The sequence below is a fragment of the Meles meles genome, chromosome 16 (assembly GCF_922984935.1).
Source record: "Meles meles chromosome 16, mMelMel3.1 paternal haplotype, whole genome shotgun sequence".
In the NCBI taxonomy this organism is placed as follows: Eukaryota; Metazoa; Chordata; class Mammalia; order Carnivora; family Mustelidae; genus Meles; species Meles meles.
Genome location: NC_060081.1, coordinates 21,456,706 through 21,467,890, shown reverse-complemented (window position 1 = coordinate 21,467,890; position 11,185 = coordinate 21,456,706). Strand labels below are relative to the sequence as shown.

General features: G+C 39.3%; 1 pseudogene; it reads right to left on the bottom strand.

The window, feature by feature from the left end:
* Positions 1-386: 386 nt before the first annotated feature.
* LOC123927003 lies at positions 387-953 on the bottom strand (annotated as a pseudogene).
* Positions 954-11,185: the final 10,232 nt, after the last annotated feature.

The following is an 11,185-nucleotide window of genomic DNA, read 5'->3' as shown; positions in this document are numbered from 1 at the left end:
CAATCAAGCTTGTCCATCTACAGCATCTAAATAAAGTTAGACTTGGCTAGAGAGCATATTCTAAAGAACTGGTTAGCTGCTTTTAACCAATGCAATTAGATCACCATAAAAAGGGGGAAGGAGTCCATAAAATTAAAATAAAACTACCTCTCCCCCTCAAAAAAGTAATAAAGAAAAACACCCACACCCCTGCAGCTAACCCTGACAACTACCTTAATTCACAGTGCTTAACCATGATGGGGGAAATGAATAAAATCGGAGAAGGGCCACTGCTTTTAAATGTTTCACAACAATCCAGATGGTACTTCTAGCCTCTGCTCATGCTTTACAACAGTGAATCAGGACAAGACATAGATTTGCTAATGTGCATTTAATCACCAAAGGACTGAAGATGTCTGGGCTTTTATTCTGTAATGTTTCTAAGACTGTGTCCATTAAATGCAAACAAAAAAGGAAGAAGTCTTGGCAGAACAGGATAAGTGATGCACACTTGATGATCAGATCGATTTTAAATATTGTTCATGGCATATAGCCTAGTCCATGCTCTAGCTGTTTCTATGGCTTGGGCCTCGTTGGTCTTCCACTGCTCTGCTACATCGTTTGCTAACGGATCATCTGGATTGGGAGCACTTAACAAAGCCTGGATTGATAGCAGAACTGTGTGGATCTGCAGTGCTGGGGACCACTTATCTTTCAAAATATCTAAACATATTCTTCCCAACTTGTCTACATTAGGATGATAAATTTTGGTCATGAAACGTACTTTAGGGGCTGCCATCGGGTATTCTTCTGGTAGCAATAGTTCAAGCTCCCTCAAAGGGGGAATCCTGGGGGCCAGCAATGACATGAAAATAACGGACGTTGCTCTCATCTGGTTCTGCTTTAATGCCAGGAACCGGTTCTGCCAGCAAACGCTGGGTTTCCTTGATAATCCTGCGGGGCAGCCCGGCCATTTTGTCAGATCCCGAATTCGGCCTCTGGTCTCGACTCTCGAGATTTCTCTTGTTTCTTGAGGCAGGCCTATACCTGTACAAATTTCCCTCTTAGAACTTCACTGAGCCCCAGATTTTGGACTGTTTTATCATTTTTCATTTGTATCCATGCATTTTTCCATTTCCTGTTTGATTTCTTTGTTGACCCATTCGTTGCTTAGTAACATGTTGTTTAGGCTCTACATGCTTGTTTCTTTTTCCCCATTTTTTTCTTGTAATTATTTTCTAGTTCTATGCTATTCTTATTGAAAAAATGGGATGATATAATTTTAACCTTTTTAAGTTTATTGAGACTGTTTTGGGGTCTAAGATGTGACCTATCCTGGAAAGCATTTCAACTTTTTATCAGGCAGATTGCATATAGTTCTTTTTCTGAGACTTTTTTCTGGTTCTTTCATTGGCATATATTCTTCTATGTCGTCATTTTGCTTCACTTTCTGCATTTGTGTCTATGAGTTAGGTGGCACAGCTACTTCTTCTAAATTTGAAGTCATGATCTCGTGTGTGGTCATTCCCTGTGTAGATTCCGTGCGCCTGCTGACTTTGGCTGGCTAGTTGGAGCAGAGTTGTGTGGGCTGGGGATCTCAGGATACTTGTGCTGGTGCCTTGATAGGGTGGCAGAGCTCAAGGGTTCCTGGGCTGTAGTGGTCCAGGACTGCCTGTACAGAGGGCCCTATGGCAGGACGGTTGAAGATACAGTGGAAGTCTGTGTGTCCTGGGGCTCTCTGTGCAGAGAGTACCCTAGTGAGGTGAATGGAGCTGTGCCAGGATGTGGGCAAGGGGGGGCTGGGGTATTCTATGTAGGAGACACCTTAGCAGGGCACTTGGAGCCAAAGCGGGGTGCAAGCCAGCATCCTGGGGCACTCCAAACAGAGGCTGGTATGGCAAGACAATTAGCTGAAGTGGGCATAGGCTGGGGTACGCCTAGGGCTTTCCACAGAGAGGGTGCCCTGCCAGAACAGCTGAAGCTCAAGTGAAGCATGCTAGGGTGTTCAGCAAAGGGGTTCTCCTGGTGGGAAGGCTGGAGTCAAGGTAGGCACAGGCTAGCAGTTCCCGGGCCACTGTATGCAGGGGTACTCTGAGACTTTTGGCTGTAGCAGAAGGTATGAGCCAGAAGGTCACAGAGTTCTCTGTCTACATCAAGAGTACCTTACAGGGGCGCCTGGGTGGCTCAGTGGGTTAAAGCCTCTGCCTTCGGCTCAGGTCGTGATCTCAGGGTCCTGGGATCGAGCCCCGCATCGGGCTCTCTGCTCAGCGGGGAGCCTGCTTCCCTCTCTCTCTCTCTCTGCCTGCCTCTCTGCCTAGTTGTGATTTCTCTCTATCAAATAAATAAAATACTAAAAAAAAAAAAAAAGAGTACCCTACCAAGCTGTTTGGAGCCAAAGTGATATGGGCCTGGAGTTTTCTGTGATGCTCAGTTGGTGGTGGTTGGCCCAATGGCTAGAGCTGTAGTGAGTGCTCCTCAGGAGTGTCCTAGTGAGCCCCACAGTGGGGCTGCCTTGATGGGTTGGCTAGGGTGGGTACGGTTTAGGGACCCAGGACTCTCTGAAGCTGCAGGCCAGACCTTGCTCCTGTCTGCACTTTCAAGGTAGATAAGGAATGTAAGCAGTGGTACTTTCCAGACCCTCAGACTCAGAAAAAGTTCTAGAAGCTCCCTTGCCATTTGGGGGTCCTACAGCTAGGTCCTTTATTTTCTAGTTGTTCTTTTTAAATTACAGCTTTTTATAGCCAGGATATTCATGGCTCATGTGGGCTAGGCCCTGGGAGGCTCACTGAAGCTGCAGGCTGCTGTGGAATATGGAAGGAAGCCTGTCCCTACGTACCCTATCAGGATGGAGGGAGAAGGTAAATAGTAGTTTTCATCAGCCCCTTCAACCCAGAGAACTTTTCAGCATTTGGAAAGTAACTGGATCTTTCATATATTAGTTGCTCTTTAAAATGGCAGCTTTGGGGGCACCTGGGTGGCTCTGGTGGATTTCAGCTCAGGTCATGATCTCACGGTCATGAGATGGGCTCTGCCTTTAGAGGGCTCCACCTTCAGTGGGGAATCTGCTTCAGGTTTTCTCTGGCGCACGAGCCCTACTCTGTCTAAAAAACAAAAATAAAATGGCAGCTTTTTTCCCTCTGCCCCAGGGCAGAAAATCTGCTCCTAGTCCCTTAGTATTATTCTTCCCTGTTGCAGTCTGCATGTCAGGGGTGGGGGTTCCCGTCCTTGCCAAGTCTCTCTCTCTCACTGTTTTCTGTGTGGCCTATCTTTTGTTGCACAATGGTTGTTCCGTTCTGCCCTCCACTTTTCCTCAGGAGGAACTGTTTGATATATAAATAGTGTAAATTCGGTTTGTCTAGGGAGGTGAGTTCAAGGTCTTCCTTCTTTGCTGGATGGGACCAGAATTCTAAAAGACTACCTTTACCTGCTTTTATAGTATAAATCTGGTACATCCATTCTCTGTGTTAAAAAAAATTCTTTTACCTTCAGTTTTATGAGTTTTCTGTATTCATCAAATTTGTACTTGATGACTTTTTATTCAGTACTTCTAAGATGTTGATCAACTGTCTTCTCTCTTGCTTTGATATAACAAAAAAGTCACTTTCATCCTTACTATTGTTTCTCTGTACATATACTTTTCCTCAGGCTGTCTTTAAATTTTATAACCAATAAACCAATATTTATTTTGAGCCACATAACTAAGATATTACTTGGTATAATTTTCCTCATGTTATTAGGGTTTAATGGTCCTTGAACATCCTAAATACCTGGGATTAGTTTTTATCAAAGTGGGAAATTGTTGGGTAATTATTTCCTCAAATATTTTTGACCCCTCTCTTTCAGGGATGATGATTATAAGTATAATGACTGCTTGGAGCTATATCACAAGTCATTGCTTTTTTCCCATTCTTATTATGCTGTTTTAAACAGTTACTGTGAAGTATCTATGTTTATGAATTTTTTTCTGCAATGTCTTACAGCAATTACATCCAATGCATTTATTTTATGCTAAACATAATTTTTGCCACAAGAAGGTCAAATTGATTCTTTTCCTATCTTTCTCCTTAAAATGTTGAACCTGCCATTTAGCTTGTTGAATATATCATCTACAGCTTTAATTACTTATGCGCCATCTTTAGTGCCTGTGTCAGTGCTGTGTCGGGTTTGTTTCATTTCTGTTCCTCGTTCTAGGCATGTTTTTCTGTGGCTTTGCATGCTTGGTAATTTTTGAATGGCAAAAAGATACTGTGACTTTTAATTTTTCTGAGTTTAGAAAGCTCAAGGGATAAAAAATTAGGTAATTTTTTTGAGCTTTATGCTAGGACATATATTTTTTTAAAGATTTTATTTATTTATTTGACAGACAGAGATCACAAGTAGGCAGAGAGGCAGGCAGAGAGAGAGGAGGAAGCAGGCTCCCTGCGGAGCAGAGAGCCCGATGTGGACCCTGAGATCCCAGGACCCTGAGATCATGACCTGAGCTAAAGGCAGAGGCTTTAATCCACTGAGCCACCCAGGGACCCTATGCTAGGACATATTTAAGTTACTTGAAGACAGTTTAGTTGATCATTTGAATCTGTGTTTTAAGATTTCTCTTAGGCAACAACAGAATGATGTTTATTCTAAGGCTAATTATACCAACCACTAAGGGAAGACCTTTTCAAGTTCTCTGTCATTGGCTTGTGAATGATTAGATTTTCCACTCTGACTTGCAGACAGGCCAGAGCGCAGCCATGTGAGAGTAATGGATACTGCTGTTCTAAGCCCTTTAGTTGGTCCTTTTCCAGCTGTCGGGTAGTTTCTTCACCTATGTGTGTGTGCATGTTCATACACCACCATTATTCTACGGCAACTCTGCAGACATCAGTGAGTTCTCTTCTCTCTTTGTTCTGCAAACTCTATCTTTTCATTCATTTTTATTTTTTTTAAATTTTAATCACAGCATAGTGAACAAATGGTGTTGTATAACTTTCAGGCGTACAATGTAGCGATTCAGCAATCGTGTACATTATTCAGTGCTCTTCATAATGAGCCTACTTGTCATCCACTTCACCTATTTTATTTACCCCCCACCCACTTCCCCTTCAGGCACCATCTGTGTATGCTCTACAGTTAAGGATCTACGTTCTTGGTTTGTCTTGTTTTTCTTTGTTTATTGTTTTGTTCCTTGATTCCACAGATGAGTGCAATTATATGGTATTTACCTTTCCGTGAATAACGTATTTCACTTAGCATTATACTCTCTAGATCCATCCATGTTGTCGTACATGGCAAGATTTCATTCTTTTTTTAATGGCTGGTTAATATTCATATGTGTGTACACACACACACACACACACACACACACACACACACACTCCTTAATCTATCCGTGGACACTTGGGCTGCTTCCATAATTTGGCTCTTGTAATAATGCTGCAATAAACATAGGGTACATAAATTTAAAAAGTAGTGTTTTTGTATTCTTTGGGTAAAGAAAGATATTCCATGCTCATGGATTGGAAAATAAATATTGTTAAAATGTGCCTACTGCCCAAAACAATCTATAGATTTAATGCAGTCCCTATCAATACCAGCAGCATTTCTCACTGAACTAGAACAAGCAATGCTAAAATTTGTATCGAACCGAAAAGGAAACCTGAAAAGCCAAAGCAAACTTGAAACAGAAGAACAAAGCTAGAGGAATTACAAAACTGGACTTAAAGTTAATTTACAAAGCTGCAGTAATAAAAAATGTATGGTTCTGGCACCAAAAAAGACAAAAAGATCAAGGGAACAGAATAGAAAGCCCAGAAATCACCCCACAAATTTGTGCTCAATTAACGTTTGACAAAGAAGGCAAGAACATACAGTGGGGAAAAAACCCAGTCTCTTCCATAAATGGTGTTGGGGAAAATTAGATAGCAAGAGAATGAGCCAGGATCATTTAGACCATACACAAAAATAAACTCAAAATGGATCATAAACCTAAATGTGAGACCTGAAACCATAAAAACCTGAGAAGAGAGCACAGGCTTTAATGTCTCTGATTTCATTTGTAGCAACTTTGTTCTAGATATGTCTGCTGGGACAAGGGAAATACAAACCAAAATAAAATATTGGAACTACACTAAAATGAAAAGCTGTACCACAAAGGAAATAATCAATAAAACTAAAAGGCAACCTAGGGAATGGGAGAAGGTATTTTCAAATGACATATCTGTTAAAGGGTCAGCATCTAAAATCTGTAAAGAACTTACACAAGTCAACACCCCTCAAACGAAACCATCCAGTTAAAAAATGGACGTAGGCGCGAACAGACCTATCTCCATAGAGAATGTACAGATGGCCAACAGACACATGAAAGATGCTCCATGTCGGGGAAATACCAATCAAACCTACGCTGAGATGTCAACTCACACCTGTCAGTGTGGCTGAAATAAAAAATACAGGAAACTAAGTGTTGGTGAAGATGTGAAGAAAAACCAACACTCATACACTGTTGGTGGGAATGTCAACTGGTTCAGCCACTGTGGAAACAGTATGAAGTTTCCTCAAAAAATTAAAAATAAAAGTACCAAAATGTTGAGTAATTTCATTCCAAACTCTCTAGAACTATGTAGACTTTCAGCAACATCTGCTCCACTCTGGGAGTCTACCCCTCTGACTAGGTTACCCTTTTGGCTTTAAGGCCTGGAAACTCTCATTACATTAAACTGGGTAATTGCAGGGCTCACTTGGTTTGTTTCTCATTTGCCAAGGATTATTTTCCCTTTTTGTAGGATTTCCAGTTTCTTGAAAGCCATGTTTTAAGTAGAAACATAAGTCTATTCCCCGTTACTCCATTATGAGAAGGAAAAGTCCTTTCTTTGTGTAATCCTTACACATTTTAACAGAATGTTCATCACCTTTTTTTCACTATAGTTGCTGGCAATTAAAAAAAAAAAAACCAAAAAAAAAAAAAAAAAAAAAAACCTTTGTTCTTTTTTTAAAGATTTTATTTATTGATTTGACAGAGACACAGTGAGAGAGGGAGCATAAGGAGGGGGAGTGGGAAAGGGAGAGGCAGGCTTCCCGAGGAGCAGGGAGCCTAATGCGGGACTCAGTCCCAGGACCCTTGGGATCATGACCTGACCTGAAGGCAGATGCTTAACGACTGAGTCACCCAGGCGCCCCTCCAAAAAACCCTACTTTTAGCTAAATAGAAACTTTCTACTATATTTCAGTACCATTTTCTTATTATTCAAAAACATATTCCATCATTTAATTCTCCTTCAGTGTGGTAAACTTTGCTATCTCCTCCAACTATTAGTATTTTTAACTTCACCATTAGCCTCCTCCCCCCAGTTATCCCTTAACTTTCTGACTTACCGTCCAACATATTTTCTGAAAGCTGTGTTAAAGTCATATTTTTTTGTTCATAGAATGACAACTGCAAATATTTTGATTATATTCTTATATTCTTACGTTGGCAAATATCCAATACTTTTGGGTCCTGTGTGGATGAAACATTAGTTTTTTTGTTCCATCCATGCTCATGGATTCAGAGAATCAACTGAATTATTCAACATGCAAATCAGGTGTTTTAGATAGGTTACTATGCCTCTAGCACTACAAATAATGAAATCCCAGGGCAAGACAGAAATAAAACAAGTCAGGGTAAGTAGGACACAAGAACTGCTAATCTTGGGTTTGTAGGGATGAGAGGGAAAAAATGAGCAATTGTCAGGCTTGGGAATATTGATAACCATGGCTTGTTTTTGGAAAAAGCCCACAATTATCCCTCCAAGACCTGACAGATTTCACTGTGGCTCAAAATCCAAGAATGTATTAATATTAGCACTTTCTCAGCTGAAATAGCTTTGCAGTGATCGATGTTTGTTTTTCACTTTGTACCCATAGAACGAACATAAAAGGTCTGTCAGTGATAAACACGCACACTCTCCTGAACCTTGCAGAATATTTCACTGACCTGAACTATTTTGACTCAGTTACTCTCTTCTGTGCAGGAACAAATGCTTTTACTCAGACTCCATTTCTAAAACTTCTGTGGACAAGAAATTTTAAATGACAGTGCTGGATACCACTGAAAACAACTGTATTTCCACAGAGTTGTCTTAGGATGCTAATGAAAGTCTTTTGTAACTAAGTATGTTTAACTGTAACTTATGTAACTAAGTATGTTTAACTGGTCTAAGCACTATCAAAAATGAATTAGTAGGCACCTGGGTGGCTCAGTCAGTTAAGCATCTACCTTCGGCTCCAGTCATGATCCAAGGGTCCTTGGATGGCGTCCCATGTTGGGCTCCCTGATCCTCAGGGAATCTGCTTCTCTTTCTGCCCCTCCTCCCACTCATTCTCTCCATTTCTCTCTCTTTTTCTCTCTCTCAAATAAGTGAGATCTCTAAAAACATGAATTAGTAAAACATAAAAATACATATATTCTTCAATGGGATTTTAAACCATACTACCAAATCAACTAATATAGTTAAAAAACTGAAATGGGGGGAAAAAAACCTTAAGATCGTGTCCTTTACTTTTTTTTCCTCACCCATTCTATCACTTTTTTCATTTCCTTCCATGATGTTTTCTTTTTCTCCAATTCCTACAAAATAGTACTTGAATCACTTTTAAATTGATGATTAAGTGCTCGCTTTGGCAGCACATATACTAAATTGATGATTAAAATCAGTTTTGTCTAGCCATTAGTAACTTTCTTGAACTCCAAACTCTCTTGGTAACTAATGTGATTTATTAGATTTGGAGTTAGCTTTCAGATTGTTCATTTAAATTCATAAGATTTCATTAAAAATGTCTGATGAAGTTTTCTGCATTACTTAAAATAGCATTTTCATATTAAGGACAGAACACATTTAGTACTTCACAAAGCAAACCTAGCCAATTGCTAACTCATCTTATTAGTTTTCATAGAATGTAGAGAAGAAAAATCCTTATCCCAAGTTAGGTATGAAAGAGGAAAAATAGATAAATATGTGTATATGTTAACTTATCCAGAAAGAATGTGGCTTATGGACATTTCTTTCCCACTTTATGTACATTTCTTTAGTTATACAGTGTAATTTTATTAAATGTTCATGTGTTACATGCATTCTTTATCTGATTCTAGAGGTGGAGTAGAAATTTAGGGGTTTGGGAACTAGTGAGTGAAGGAAGAAAGAATCACATGTCTACAAAAAGATTTAAGAAAAGTATATAGTAGAAGCTGAGGCACAGATGGGATGATAATAACATTAATATATAAATCAAGAAAAATTAAAGCCACTGTTAAGTGGGAAGTGCCCAAGACATTTTATGATTGACAGAATACAAATGCTTGCTTAGGAATTGTATAGAGATTTGAAACAAGATTTTAGTTTGAGTGCCAAGAATTCCAAGGAACTCAATATGCCTAAAGAGAATTAAGAATTAAGTGAATATCACATAGCACCTCATAGGCTATTGTATGTATCAGTGAAGCTGGGGAAGAGTATCACTGGTGCCCCAGCAGAAAACAGTGAAGTCCATGGAGTTCCCATAGGGTAAGAATAAAGCAGAAACAAGGACAGAATAGGATTTTTAAAAATTTATTATACTCTTATATACTGCATACTCTTCTGACGAAAATACTCCATACATTGAAAATAAATAGTAGGCTATAATAAATTTGCTGTGAGAGCTCAGAGGTACACTTGAGATGATCTGAAAACTGAGAAGTTGAAATCCAAATGTTCCAAATCATTTTGTCTGTTCTGTTTTCGAGCATGGACAGAATCTTTGGAAATACATGCTCCTACAAGTTTAACACTTAAATAACATAATAGATTATTATCTATTCAGTGATTTTTATCTTATGCAACATAATGCTGTTTGTCATTAATAAATTGATCCTCGATATAGTTTTAAAGTTAATTTAATTAAAAACCAGCTAGTCTTTTGATTTCAGGTCCAAGCTGTAAAAGTGTCATAATTTGGCACTCTTTGTCCACAGTAAGAAAGCCTGGACAAGCTAAAAATGAACAACTTTCTTAGAAAACTCGGAGCAGAGGGTAAACAGTTATCGTCAGTTGTGGAGAGGCAGGAGCAGCAGCAGCAGGAAGCCATGAATGATAGTAAAACTTTATTGGAAAATCAGAAATTGCTGCCAGTGAAGTGTGGACTGGAGTAAGAAACTTCTGAGAGTCACAATTCCCTTTAGAGACTGCACTAGGCTTTCACAGAAAAAAATCTGAGAAAAACTACTTCCTGACACCGAGGAATAAATGAAGAGACACCACTATGATACCCTCCAAAACCCTCATCATGAAGCCCAAGTCTCAGGGAATCCCTTAGCCAGACCTTATTTTCCATGGTGGAAAGGAATTACATGACACTGTAACTTTTCCACCTTCCTATTTGAAAAAGAGACGGAAAAACTAATTCACAACAGACAGAAATAATTCTGTCTGAAGACAGAACTTCAAAAAAAAAAAAAAAAGAAAAGAAAAAGGAAAGGTTGGGAATGCTGAAAGTAAAACAGTGGAGGAGACAAAAAAGATAAAAGTTGCGTGCCTAGAAAAGAACCAGAAAAACAAGAAAGGCAAACCCCGGAGAGAGGGGAGATCTATAAAACTGAGATTTATTCCAAAGAATGTGGCTTGCTTTCCTTCTCTCACATCCAGCCATCATCCCAATAAACCTCAAGTGTATTAACAGTGAATTGTAGTTGAAAGAGGTCCCAAGATGTATAGTCTTTCTGAGGAACAGGGCAAAGAGAAGCCCTAAATCCAAGAGAGGTAAAAATACAAACAGTAGAGGTATTTGAAACCTATCACTAAAGAAAGCTGGAATTCTAGTCAAATTAGTATAACTTCTCACATGACAACACGGATAACACCTACGGCACATACAATGTCCAAATTTGAACAGAATTCTACAACCTAAAGAAACCAAACCAGCCTCAGAAACAAATTCAGGTGTGACACAAATGTAGGAATTATCAGACAAGTGTTTTACAACACTCTGTCACCAGAGAGATAACAGCAATGCAAGAGAATCAAGAGCACATGCAAGAAATCAAGAAGTAAGTAACTGGAATGAAGAAGGCCTTTGATCTGCTCACCAAATTTAACACTCCAAGGAGAGTCGGTGAACTTCAAGAGAATCAATAGAAACTTTTCAAACTGAATGAGAACATGAAAAGAAAATGAAAAAGACATCAGAACCTCTAAGAACTGATGAACAGTACCAA